This window comes from Narcine bancroftii, unplaced genomic scaffold, assembly GCF_036971445.1.
Source record: "Narcine bancroftii isolate sNarBan1 unplaced genomic scaffold, sNarBan1.hap1 Scaffold_158, whole genome shotgun sequence".
Lineage (NCBI taxonomy): Eukaryota > Metazoa > Chordata > Chondrichthyes > Torpediniformes > Narcinidae > Narcine > Narcine bancroftii.
The window spans coordinates 3617066-3625733 of NW_027211893.1; positions in this window are offsets into that span (position 1 = coordinate 3617066).

Sequence of the window (8668 nt, forward strand, 5' to 3'; positions counted from 1 at the left end):
GGGGAATCAGAGGCAGGGAATCAGAATCAGAAGCAGGGAATCAGAGGCCGGGAATCAGAGGCCGGAATCAGATGCCGGGAATAAGAGGCCGGGAATCAGAGGTGGGGAATCAGAGTCCGGGAATCAGAGATGGGGATTCAGAGGCGGGGAATGAGATATGGGGAATCAGAGGCGGGGAATCAGAGGCGGGGAAACAGATGCGGGGAATCAGATATGGGGAATCAGAGGTGGCGAATCAAAGGCGGTGAATCAGAGATGCGGAATCAGAGGCCGGGAATCAGAGGCAGGGAATCAAACACGGGGAATCAGAGGCGGGGAATCAGAGCTGGGGAATCAGAGGCGGGGAATCAGAGTTGGGGAATCAGAGGTGGGGAAGCAGATGCAGGGAATCAGACGTGGGGATTCAGAGGCTGGGAATCATAGTTGGGAATCAGAGGCGGATAATCAGATATGGGGAAACAGAGGCGGGGAATCAGGGGCGGGGAAACAGAGGCGGGGAATCAGATATGGCGAATCGGATGAGGGGAATCAGAGGCGGGGAATCAGAGCTGTGGAATCAGAGGCGGGGAATCAGAGTTGGGGCATCAGAGGTGGGGAATTAGATATGGGGAAACAGAGGCGGGGAATCAGAGGCGTGGAAACAGAGGCGGGGAATCAGATATGGGGAATCAGAGGCGGGGAATTAGAGTTGGGGAATCAGAGGTGGAGAATCAAAGGCGGTGAATCAGAGATGGGGAATCAGAGGCGGGGAATCAGAGGCAGGGAATCAAACACGGGTAATCAGAGGCGGGGAATCAGAGCTGGGGAATCAGAGGCTGGGAATCAAAGTTGGGGAATCAGAGTCAGGGAATCAGATATGGGGAAACAGGGGCGGGGAATCAGAGGCGGGGAAACAGAGGCGGGGAATCAGATATGGGGAATCAGAGGCGGGGAATTAGAGTTGGGGAATCAGATGCGGGGAATCAGTGGTAGGAAAACAGAGGCGGGGAATCAAACACGGGGAATCAGAGGTGGGGAATCAGAGGCAGGGAATCAGATGTGCGGAATCGGTGATGGGGAATCAGAGGCAGGGAATCAGAGGCGGGGAATCAGAGGCCGGGAATCAGATATGGGGAAACAGAGGCGGGGAATCAGAGGCGGGGAAACAGAGGCTGGGAATCAGATATCGGGAATCAGAGGTGGGGAATCAGAGGTTGGGAATCAGAGGCAGGGGATCAGAGGCTTAAAAACAGATGCAGGGAATCAGATGCCGGGAATCAGAGGCGGGTAATCAGAGCTGGGGAATCAGAGTCTGGGAATCAAAGTTGGGGAATCAGAGGCAGGGAATCAGATATGGGGAAACAGGGGCGGGGAATCAGAGGCGGGGAAACAGAGGCGGGGAATCAGATATGGGGAATCAGAGGCGGGGAATTAGAGTTGGGGAATCAGAGGCAGGGAATCAGCGGCGGGGAATCAGAGGCGGGGAATCAGAGGCAGGGAATCAGATGTGCGGAATCGGTGATGGGGAATCCGAGGCAGGGAATCAGAGGCGGGGAATCAGAGGCCGGGAATCAGATATGGGGAAACAGAGGCGGGGAATCAGAGGCGGGGAAACAGAGGCTGGGAATCAGATATCGGGAATCAGAGGTGGGGAATCAGAGGTTGGGAATCAGAGGCAGGGGATCAGAGGCTTGGAATCAGATGCAGGGAATCAGATGCCGGGAATCAGAGGCGGGTAATCAGAGCTGGGGAATCAGAGTCTGGGAATCAAAGTTGGGGAATCAGAGGCAGGGAATCAGATATGGGGAAACAGGGGCGGGGAATCAGAGGCGGGGAAACAGAGGCGGGGAATCAGATATGGGGAATCAGAGGCGGGGAATTAGAGTTGGGGAATCAGAGGCGGGGAATCAGAGGCGGGGAAACAGAGGCGGGGCATCAAACACGGGGAATCAGAGGCGGGGAATGAGAGGCAGGGAATCAGATGTGGGGAAACAGAAGCGGGGAATCAGAGGCGGGGAAACAGAGGCTGGGAATCAGGTATGGGGAATCAGATGTGGGGAATCAGAGGCGGGGAATCAGAGCTGGGGAATCAGAGGTGGGGAATCAAAGTTGGGGAATCAGAGGCGGGGACTTAGATATGGGGAAACAGAGGCGGGGAATCAGAGACGGGGATTCAGATATGGGGAATCAGAGGTGGGGAATCAGAGGCAGGGAATTAGATGTGCGGAATCAGAAATGGGGAATCAGAGGCAGGGAATCAGAATCAGAAGCAGAGAATCAGAGGCCGGGAATCAGAGGCCGGAATCAGATGCCGGGAATAAGAGGTCGGGAATCAGAGGTGGGGAATCAGAGTCCGGGAATCAGAGATGGGGAATCAGAGGCGGGGAATGAGATATGGGGAATCAGAGGCGGGGAATCAGAGGCGGGGAAACAGTGGCGAGGAATCAGATATGGGGAATCAGAGGTGGCGAATCAAAGGCGGTGAATCAGAGATGGGGAATCAGAGCTGGGGAATCAGAGGCAGGGGATCAAACACGGCGAATCAGAGGCGGGGAATCAGAGCTGGGGAATCAGAGGCGGGGAATCAGAGTTGGGGAATCAGAGGCGGGGAATCAGAGCTGGGGAATCAGAGGTGGGGAATCAGAGTCGGGGAATCAGAGGCAGGGAATCGGATGTGCGGAATCAGAGATGGGGAATCAGAGGTGGGGAATCAGAGGCGGTGAATCTGAGATGTGGAATCAGAGGCGGGGAATCAGAGGCAGGTTATCAGACACGGGGATTCAGAGGCTGGGAATCAGACGGGGGGAATCAAAGGCGGGGAATGAAGCTGGGGAATCAGAGGCAGGGAATCAGAGTTGGGGATTCAGAGGCGGGGAATCAGATATGGGGAAACAGAGGCGGGGAATCAGAGGCGGGGAAACAGAGGCTGGGAATCAGATATGGGGAATCAGAGGTGGGGAATCAGAGGTTGGGAATCAGAGGCAGGGAATCAGAGGCTTGGAATCAGATGCAGGGAATCAGATGCGGGGAATCAGAGGCGGGGAATCAGAGCTGGGGAATCAGAGGTGGGGAATCAGAGTTGGGGAATCAGAGGCGGGGACTTAGATGTTGGGAAACAGAGGCGTGGAATCAGAGGCGGGGAAACAGAGGCGGGGAATCAGATATGGGGAATCAGAGATGGGGAATCAGAGGCAGGGAATCAGATGTGCGGAATCAGAGATGGGGAATCAAAGGCAGGGAATCAGAATCAGAAGCAGGGAATCAGAGGCCGGGAATCAGAGGCCGGAATCAGATGCCGGGAATAAGAGGCCGGGAATCAGAGGTGGGGAATCAGAGTCCGGGAATCAGAGATGGGGATTCAGAGGCGGGGAATGAGATATGGGGAATCAGAGGCGGGGAATCAGAGGCGGGGAAACAGAGGCGGGGAATCAGATATGGGGAATCAGAGGTGGCGAATCAAAGGCGGTGAATCAGAGATGGGGAATCAGAGGCCGGGAATCAGAGGCAGGGAATCAAACACGGGGAATCAGAGGCGGGGAATCAGAGCTGGGGAATCAGAGGCTGGGAATCAAAGTTGGGGAATCAGAGGCAGGGAATCAGATATGGGGAAACAGGGGCGGGGAATCAGAGGCGGGGAAACAGAGGCGGGGAATCAGATATGGGGAATCAGAGGCGGGGAATTAGAGTTGGGGAATCAGAGGCGGGGAATCAGAGGCGGGGAAACAGAGGCGGGGAATCAAACACGGGGAATCAGAGGTGGGGAATCAGAGGTTGGGAATCAGAGGCAGGGAATCAGAGGCGGGGAATCAGAGGCGGGGAATCAGAGGCAGGGAATCTGATGTGCGGAATCGGAGATGGGGAATCAGAGGCAGGGAATCAGAGGCGGGGAATCAGAGTCCGGGAATCAGATATGGGGAAACAGAGGCGGGGAATCAGAGGCGGGGAAACAGAGGCTGCGAATCAGATATGGGGAATCAGAGGTGGGGAATCAGAGGTTGTGAATCAGAGGCAGGGAATCAGAGGCTTGGAATCAGATGCAGGGAATCAGATGCAGGGAATCAGAGGCGGGGAATCAGAGCTGGGGAATCAGAGGTGGGGAATCAGAGTTGGGTAATCAGAGGCGGGGACTTAGATATTGGGAAACAGAGGCAGGGAATCAGAGGCGGGGAAACAGAGGCGGGGAATCAGATTTGGGGAATCAGAGATGGGGAATCAGAGGCAGTGAATCAGATGTTCGGAATCAGAAATGGGGAATCAAAGGCAGGGAATCAGAATCAGAAGCAGGGAATCAGAGGCCGGGAATCAGAGGCCGGAATCAGATGCCGGGAATAAGAGGCTGGGAATCTGAGGTGGGGAATCAGAGTCCGGGAATCAGAGATGGGGAATCAGAGGCGGGGAATGAGATATGGGGAATCAGAGGTGGGGAATCAGAGGCGGGGAAACAGAGGCGAGGAATCAGATATGGGGAATCAGAGGTGGCGAATCAAAGGCGGTGAATCAGAGATGGGGAATCAGAGGCGGGGAATCAGAGGCAGGGAATCAAACACGGGGAATCAGAGGCGGGGAATCAGAGCTGGGGAATCAGAGGCGGGGAATCAGAGTTGGGGAATCAGAGGCGGGGAATCAGAGCTTGGGAATCAGAGGTGGGGATCAGAGTCAGGGAATCAGAGGCAGGGAATCAGATGTGCGGAATCCGAGATGGGGAATCAGAGGTGGGGAATCAGAGGCTGTGAATCAGAGATGGGGAATCAGAGGCGGGGAATCAGAGGCAGGAAATCAGACACGGGGAATCAGAGGCAGGGAATCAGAGTTGGGGATTCAGAGGCGGGGAATCAGATATGGGGAAACAGAGGCGGGGAATCAGAGGCGGGCAAACAGATGCGGGGAATTAGATATGGGGAATCAGAGGTGGGGAATCAGAGGTGGTGAATCAGAGATGGGGAGTCACAGGCGGGGAATCAGAGGCAGGGAATAGAACGCGGGGAATCAGAGGCAGGGAATCAGAGTTGGGGCATCAGAGGTTGGGAATTAGATATGGGGAAACAGAGGCGGGGAATCAGAGGTGGGGAAACAGAGGCGGGAAATCAGATATGGGGAATCAGAGGTGGGGAATCAGAGGCAGGGAATCAGATGTGCGGAATCAGAGATGGGGAATCAGAGGCAGCGAATCAGAATCAGAAGCGGGGAATCAGAGGCCGGGAATCAGAGGCCGGGAATCAGATGCTGGGAATAAGAGGCCGGGAATCAGAGGTGGGGAATCAGAGTCCGGGAATCAGAGATGGGGATTCAGAGGCGGAAAATGAGATATGTATAATCAGAGGCGGGGAATCAGAGGCGGGGAAACAGAGGTGGGGAATCAGATATGTGGAATCAGAGGTGGCGAATCAAAGGCGGTGAATCAGAGATGGGGAATCAGAGGCTGGGAATCAGAGGCAGGGAATCAAACACGGGAAATCAGGGGCGGGGAATCAGAGCTGGGGAATCAGATATGGGGAATCAGAGGCGGGGAATTAGAGTTGGGGAATCAGAGGCGGGGAATCAGAGGCGGGGAAACAGAGGCGGGGCATCAAACACGGGGAATCAGAGGCGGGGAATGAGAGGCAGGGAATCAGATGTGGGGAAACAGAAGCGGGGAATCAGAGGCGGGGAAACAGAGGCTGGGAATCAGGTATGGGGAATCAGATGTGGGGAATCAGAGGCGGGGAATCAGAGCTGGGGAATCAGAGGTGGGGAATCAAAGTTCGGGAATCAGAGGCGGGGACTTAGATATGGGGAAACAGAGGCGGGGAATCAGAGACGGGGATTCAGATATGGGGAATCAGAGGTGGAGAATCAGAGGCAGGGAATTAGATGTGCGGAATCAGAAATGGGGAATCAGAGGCAGGGAATCAGAATCAGAAGCAGGGAATCAGAGGCCGGGAATCAGAGGCCGGAATCAGATGCCGGGAATAAGAGGTCGGGAATCAGAGGTGGGGAATCAGAGTCCGGGAATCAGAGATGGGGAATCAGAGGCGGGGAATGAGATATGGGGAATCAGAGGCGGGGAATCAGAGGCGGGGAAACAGTGGCGAGGAATCAGATATGGGGAATCAGAGGTGGCGAATCAAAGGCGGTGAATCAGAGATGGGGAATCAGAGCTGGGGAATCAGAGGCAGGGGATCAAACACGGCGAATCAGAGGCGGGGAATCAGAGCTGGGGAATCAGAGGCGGGGAATCAGAGTTGGGGAATCAGAGGCGGGGAATCAGAGCTGGGGAATCAGAGGTGGGGAATCAGAGTCGGGGAATCAGAGGCAGGGAATCGGATGTGCGGAATCAGAGATGGGGAATCAGAGGTGGGGAATCAGAGGCGGTGAATCTGAGATGGGGAATCAGAGGCGGGGAATCAGAGGCAGATTATCAGACACGGGGATTCAGAGGCTGGGAATCAGACGGGGGGAATCAAAGGCGGGGAATGAAGCTGGGGAATCAGAGGCAGGGAATCAGAGTTGGGGATTCAGAGGCGGGGAATCAGATATGGGGAAACAGAGGCGGGGAATCAGAGGCGGGGAAACAGAGGCTGGGAATCAGATATGGGGAATCAGAGGTGGGGAATCAGAGGTTGGGAATCAGAGGCAGGGAATCAGAGGCTTGGAATCAGATGCAGGGAATCAGATGCGGGGAATCAGAGGCGGGGAATCAGAGCTGGGGAATCAGAGGTGGGGAATCAGAGTTGGGGAATCAGAGGCGGGGACTTAGATGTTGGGAAACAGAGGCGTGGAATTAGAGGCGGGGAAACAGAGGCGGGGAATCAGATATGGGGAATCAGAGATGGGGAATCAGAGGCAGGGAATCAGATGTGCGGAATCAGAGATGGGGAATCAAAGGCAGGGAATCAGAATCAGAAGCAGGGAATCAGAGGCCGGGAATCAGAGGCCGGAATCAGATGCCGGGAATAAGAGGCCGGGAATCAGAGGTGGGGAATCAGAGTCCGGGAATCAGAGATGGGGATTCAGAGGCGGGGAATGAGATATGGGGAATCAGAGGCGGGGAATCAGAGGCGGGGAAACAGAGGCGGGGAATCAGATATGGGGAATCAGAGGTGGCGAATCAAAGGCGGTGAATCAGAGATGGGGAATCAGAGGCCGGGAATCAGAGGCAGGGAATCAAACACGGGGAATCAGAGGCGGGGAATCAGAGCTGGGGAATCAGAGGCTGGGAATCAAAGTTGGGGAATCAGAGGCAGGGAATCAGATATGGGGAAACAGGGGCGGGGAATCAGAGGCGGGGAAACAGAGGCGGGGAATCAGATATGGGGAATCAGAGGCGGGGAATTAGAGTTGGGGAATCAGAGGCGGGGAATCAGAGGCGGGGAAACAGAGGCGGGGAATCAAACACGGGGAATCAGAGGTGGGGAATCAGAGGTTGGGAATCAGAGGCAGGGAATCAGAGGCGGGGAATCAGAGGCGGGGAATCAGAGGCAGGGAATCAGATGTGCGGAATCGGAGATGGGGAATCAGAGGCAGGGAATCAGAGGCGGGGAATCAGAGTCCGGGAATCAGATATGGGGAAACAGAGGCGGGGAATCAGAGGCGGGGAAACAGAGGCTGCGAATCAGATATGGGGAATCAGAGGTGGGGAATCAGAGGTTGTGAATCAGAGGCAGGGAATCAGAGGCTTGGAATCAGATGCAGGGAATCAGATGCAGGGAATCAGAGGCGGGGAATCAGAGCTGGGGAATCAGAGGTGGGGAATCAGAGTTGGGGAATCAGAGGCGGGGACTTAGATATTGGGAAACAGAGGTGGGGAATCAGAGGCGGGGAAACAGAGGCGGGGAATCAGATATGGGGAATCAGAGATGGGGAATCAGAGGCAGTGAATCAGATGTTCGGAATCAGAGATGGGGAATCAAAGGCAGGGAATCAGAATCAGAAGCAGGGAATCAGAGGCCGGGAATCAGAGGCCGGAATCAGATGCCGGGAATAAGAGGCTGGGAATCTGAGGTGGGGAATCAGAGTCCGGGAATCAGAGATGGGGAATCAGAGGCGGGGAATGAGATATGGGGAATCAGAGGCGGGGAATCAGAGGCGGGGAAACAGAGGCGAGGAATCAGATATGGGGAATCAGAGGTGGCGAATCAAAGGCGGTGAATCAGAGATGGGGAATCAGAGGCGGGGAATCAGAGGCAGGGAATCAAACACGGGGAATCAGAGGCGGGGAATCAGAGCTGGGGAATCAGAGGCGGGGAATCAGAGTTGGGGAATCAGAGGCGGGGAATCAGAGCTTGGGAATCAGAGGTGGGGATCAGAGTCAGGGAATCAGAGGCAGGGAATCAGATGTGCGGAATCCGAGATGGGGAATCAGAGGTGGGGAATCAGAGGCTGTGAATCAGAGATGGGGAATCAGAGGCGGGGAATCAGAGGCAGGAAATCAGACACGGGGAATCAGAGGCAGGGAATCAGAGTTGGGGATTCAGAGGCGGGGAATAAGATATGGGGAAACAGAGGCGGGGAATCAGAGGCGGGCAAACAGAGGCGGGGAATTAGATATGGGGAATCAGAGGTGGGGAATCAGAGGTGGTGAATCAGAGATGGGGAATCACAGGCGGGGAATCAGAGGCAGGGAATAGAACGCGGGGAATCAGAGGCAGGGAATCAGAGTTGGGGCATCAGAGGTTGGGAATTAGATATGGGGAAACAGAGGCGGGGAATC